We start from the raw sequence: 6,000 nt of genomic DNA, 5'->3' as shown, positions 1-6,000 counted from the left end.
GTTTTGTTTGCATGTGTGTGCAAACTTGCACAATCCTCACTTTCATATATGCACGAAAATGTCTGGTGAGTCGACACCTCCCCTAAGTATATATAAAATATTCATCAGAAGAGTGCTCAAGTGACTTTTTTTTTTTAATAATGCCACTGACTCTCATTGGCTCTATGTCATCCTCTGCTAATCCCATCAAATCAACTGAACTATCCAGTTATGAGACAGATTTCCAGCCCATAGACCAGCTGATGCCTGATAATAAATTGGACCCAACAGTAAGCTCTTTACGCTGGGGTGTTCCTGCTGTTTCCATTTGTGGCAGATGTGAAGAAGGAGAGTTTATATGCTTGTTCTTTCATTAAAATATTTTCTCATAGGATGGACTCTCTGTACGATAACTGAAAGATAGATATAAATAGAAAAGATAAACTGCAAGGTACTTTTGACGTAGCTAGGATTTCCTCCTCCTCCTCCTCTTCCTCCTCCTCTTCCTCTTCTGTAAGACTGATCGGGAACATATTTCCCAGTGCAATGTAGTGTTTCATTATATTTGCTATTAGTCACAGCAACAGTAGTCAGGGGAAACAAGAACTGTGAATGGAAAATTAGTCCATTCATCTAATTGCTTGTAAATATCAGCATACCTTGCTTACTGAGCTAGCCACTAATAAACTCTTGAACAGTGCAAAGACACAAATGGAAGACAAGATTGTGTGTGTGTTTGTGTGTGCCACACTCTGCGTTTTACCAGACTTTCTGAGTGCATTAAGTACAGAAGCTGTTGAGCATTAATTACATCTCTGTTGACTGAGTGCAGCCAAGATATGTTGGAGCTGTAATGTGTTTATTGTGTTTTAAGCTATGCTTCCCCACCCTTGCTGTTTATTGCATGATTTATTCCTGGTGCTTTTTAACAAAAAAGCTCTGTCACACTTTATTTTATTTGTCATTTGCTATGTCCACAAGCTTATTTTCTCTCTAAATGCCATCAGTTTAGAGACTGTAAACACCAAGTTGGACTTAAACTATTCCCTGGACTGTAAAAATTAAAGGTGTTTCACTAGTAATCCATGAGGCTTCATCATTTCTGGCTGCTGTTGGAGGGTCACACCATGATGTCCCATTATGTCAGTTGAGGGAACATGTCAGTTTTATAGGTCACATGACGCTCATGTGAGAGACACTCAAGGCGTTCAGGCAGAAAACAGCATTAAAAAAACACACAAGGAGATATGTTAGTGTACAGCATCTATAAATGTGGAGGCCTGTCAGGAGCCTGAACATTGCACAGCTGTTTATAATACTACAAGCCAGGATTTTCCAGCTCTGGAAAGTTATCGCGGCGACAGACCTGAGCCCTCATGCCCAACACCCATATTGTGTCAACACAGTGATCTCATTAAAATAAATGAGGTTGCAGATCTTGGGTGGGTTGTATTGTTGTCTTATACAACCAACACACGTGCACTTCAGAGTCACTTTCTATGAACCTGTTGTTCCTAACCTGTTTGGTGGTCCAAATAAAATGTCTGTTTGATTTGGTTTGCTTAGGATGGCTTCAACACTGTAAAATTCTGGTATGGACGCAACAATTATGCTAAGAAAAATCCTGAAAAGGAGGCTCTGGGTCTATGTTAAGCAAACTCTCCTTGGTGAGAGAAGAGGCTTAAAGGGCTTTGGGGTAGTAGTAGTGCCATCAGACCAGTGAGTATGAGCACAAGATGCACACAGGCACACACAGATGTAAAAACACACATCAGTTCAAAACAGTATCATATCATCCAGGTTGACACTTGCAATGAGCAGTGTATACTCATGAAGCTGTTACTCCCATGAATAATGTCAACACTGGGGATACTGTCTGTTCCTCCCAGGCAATCAGAAGATGCTTTAATGAAAAATAGACTTAAAGAGGAATTAAACTGTTTGACAGTGCACAATAGGAAGTCTTTGGGAAAAGTGGTGGCGAAGGAGTACAGAGCAATGGCGGAAGATCTGAATGGATATGATGTGGAGCAGGACTTCTGATGCGCTCAGTGGAGAGACCCATGTGCACTGGATGTGATGAAAAATGGAGATGGAGGGGCGGAGAAGGGTCAAATCGATCTGACAATGAAATGTCAGCTGACAGCAGCAGAGGAAGGAACGATATTAAAAACTGACAGAAAAAACATGGACATGGCAAAACTGAAAGCGCGAATGCCCTCAGTCAAATGATTAAGTCGTGAGCAGGAAAAGGCAGAGAGAGAGAATGTAAATGAACAGAGTGGCATGAAGATAGTTCTCCTGATTGAACTTTTCCTAAACTTCATTGTGTAATTCAGTCTCAGGGCGCAGATCCACTTGAAATCCCACGTTTTCATTGATGCAACATTTATTCAATGGCTGATTTGGCAGTTTTATTGCATGTTTTTTGCCTCGTCTCACATCCATATTTTCCGACCAATGAGAAGGCACCCTGTCCTGTGTGTTTTGATGTGGATGAATGATGTGAATATACTGGCATTGATCCTTGGTGTGTGTGTGTGTGTGTGTGTGTGTGTGTATATATATATATATATATATATATATATATATATATATATATATATATATATATATATATATATATATATAATGACGGCAGAGAAAGAGTGGGAAATAATGTGTGAGAGAATGAGAGGGGGAAAGACAGAAAACCAGAGTGAGAGAGTGGTCTAAAGCCCTAAGTGGGTTCTTCTAATTATCTTTTCTGATATGCCAAAGGATGTAAGTTGACAGGGGTTATGAATGCAGCAGGCACATGTGAGGCAGAGAATGTTCACCTTATGGGAGGATAGGAAAGAGCTCTTCCGCCTGGCAACCATAATATATATAATCCAGCCTGGATTTGAATGCTTTGGAGTGTGTGTTTGAAGTTGTTTCATTTCATTAACATTGCCCCCCCCTGCCCATTCCCCCATCTCTCTTCTGAGACCAAACAGCAAAGCTGCCCATAAGATCTGCAGTTTGAGGGCTCACAGCAACTCCACTGAGGATTAAAGGTGTCAGGGTTGCACTGCACAATATTGAGTGACGTTGCTGATGCATTATGCAGAAGAAATGCAAGGGATGTAAATGTGTCCTGCATTACATTACAACTTGACAATCGGGGACCTGAGAAAACTGTACACCCTGGTGCAGATCAAGATGCACATCCGTCATTTCATCTTAAAATGAATTGCATAGGCTATTCAAATCACAGAAACAGTGGGCTGGTGAGGATTCTCAAGGTATCTCCTTGGACTTGAATTTTTTTCATTAAGGCCATTACATTTAGCTGCCGGTGGTGGCTTCCCTCTCTTTCCCAAGTGAAATCCAGGCAGACCCAAAGATCAGATGCACCTCATTAGTAACCGAGGGGGGATAAGAAACAATTAGTGGGTAATTGGGCTACTCTGGCTGTGACTGACACTGTCCATGATGCTCATACTGTCATAAGCAACATTTACCACCCAGTGACCAACTCTGCTCATCTAATCAACTGCGCTTAAGCATCTGTTTAATTATGCCTCATCCATTAAGCCCTTAACAGTGACCCAAACTGATGCTCATGAATCAGAAGCAGCGCAGCACAGTCAATAGTGTCACTGTTCTTGCCAATGTAAGCAATGATATGGATGACATTGCTGTATCTGATGTGTTTGAATTTCCACTGTGGCAGATGATCTTCTTAAATCCCTGTAGTCCTAATGTTGCTTTCCTCCCCTCCCTCTTGTTATAAAACCTGAACATACACAGTGCACACACTCCATGCAAAAACAAATGGAAAAAAAACAGGAGGATGCGCCAGAGACTTGGCTTAAAAACTGTTACGAGGGACTGTTACATAAGGACTTCAGAGGCTTTAACTTTGCGAAACATTAAATCAGGCTGACATTTCTCAACTCTTCTCAGAAGAGAATCCCACACAAGAAATATACAAGCAGCAGCGCCTCCATGAGAGATGCAGTAAGTAAATCAAAACTAACTGGGTGGTGAAACAGTGATTTGAAGCCTGTGTTAAATGTTTAGTAATTTCTGCTATTATGCACCAGCAGAGCTCCCAGCAGAACTGACAAATGGCTGTTCTGTGAAGTTAGTTCATAACCAATCTCATTTAAGCCAAGCTCAGCTCAGTTTGGTTCAATGGTTCTGCTCGCCACGCAGCCCAATTTCTGCCCTTTGATTTAAGGATTTCATGGAAGAACATGCATGTTCAGGCTTTCTTTTAGTTGAGAGAAGGAACGTTGTATATTAAAAAGCAAAAAGCACGATGTTGTCTGTAAAATCCATTTTCTCTTTTAATAATTGGGACCAGTCCACATTACAATGTGACGTTATATTTCCGTTAATGCCTGCTTAGGACTGACCTCTGTTGGTGGCTATTGGGAAGCACAGAGTTGACCTACAGAATACCTTGACATAAATTTCTAAAAGTAAAAACCTCTAATGTACAACATCATTGTTGTTGAAAATCAGCATTGAGACCTACTACTCTACATTCTGCAGGTGGCGCTGTATGCCAACATTGTAACAATCAATTTTCCTTTTAAAAAAATATGGCCTTTTAATAGCTCATACACACATATGTACACACCGTCTGTGCTCTGAATGACAGGTGGAATATTGGATGCTGACTATTGGCGAGCTAGTTGAGGATTAGTCAGCTGAGCACATCATCCCCCAACAAGCTGAAATAGAAATGAGGCCTTTAATCCGAAGTGGAAGGGCCACTGACACAGAGCGGAAGGGAAACCAGAAAATGCAATTTGTTATTGTTCCTCAGTTTTGTAATCCAACGTTACAATAGCAGTGAATTTTGAGCCTCTCTGTATGCAATATAGCCTACCAGTGAAAATAAAGCTCAGGCAGCACATCTCACTGAGCCACAGTATGAATGGAAACAGCCATGGCTTCACTTTTCAGAGACACACACATTATTATGCAAACTCAGGATTCCTCCAAAATGTCAATGATGCTCGATAAACAGCTGAATAATGTGCAGTGACATGAAATATTTAAAGGTGAGTGTACGTTTATGCAACTGACCTGACTGACCTCAGCAGGTCTTGGTCAGCAGTTTCATAATATATGATTGAAAGATATATCCAGTCCTCTGGCTAAGCCCTCTGCTCAGACTGAAGATGTATATTTAATGAACTAAATACTAAACATACCAATAACACCAAGTGGCTGTAGTACGGATTAATCTCTCTGCTGATGTAAGGATACCCTGCATGCAGCACAAAACTAAGTAAAAAAAAACAAAAAAAAACAACGTAGTATTCATTCATGGTTCCTGTGATTTTGCTCTCCACATTTTTAATGGTCCCTTTTTGTATTCTTGTAATAATGCACCTTCTAATATATCAATACTGCCATCTCGTGGATTTATTTGGAACTGCAGTCTGTGTATGTGCTGCAGCCATTCTCTTACAGGGAGAATTATTAGGACAGTTTTCAAATTTTTGCCTATGTAAGCTTTCTTGCTTACAAAAAAAAAAAAAGGTACATTTTTTGTGACATTTGAGTGGTTCGGATAGGACCTTTGGGTGGCAGGGACAGCACATCTTCTCAGTGATTTAAGCTACTGGAAGCATATTTATTGCTTTTGCTTTTCATCATTAAGAAGTCAGATTCCATGTTAATTTCTATTAAGTTTAATTACTGAAGGTTTAAAAATCCATCCACAATTCACACAGTATAAAGCCGCCTTCCCTTACTATCACAACAACCCCCTCCCTCAATTCTCTCTCACAATTTCTTTGAACACATTTAACTGAGGTAAAGAGAAAAAGAAAGACAGAAAATGCTTCAGTAATTGTAATATAACAGACACTTTTCTGTATAGTACCACAGCTTGCAGTGATGGAAGAAGTATTCAAATCCTCAAATCCTTCACTTTAGTAAAAGCAATACTACATTGTGAAAGCACTCCACCACAAGTAAATGTCCTGCATTCAAAAATAAAGTATCAAAAGTAGTGTTTATGATAAAAAATGGTCC

This window comes from Chaetodon trifascialis, chromosome 12 (assembly GCF_039877785.1).
Source record: "Chaetodon trifascialis isolate fChaTrf1 chromosome 12, fChaTrf1.hap1, whole genome shotgun sequence".
Lineage (NCBI taxonomy): Eukaryota > Metazoa > Chordata > Actinopteri > Chaetodontiformes > Chaetodontidae > Chaetodon > Chaetodon trifascialis.
The sequence above is the reverse complement of the archived record's forward strand: the minus strand, read 5'-3'. Positions refer to the sequence as shown.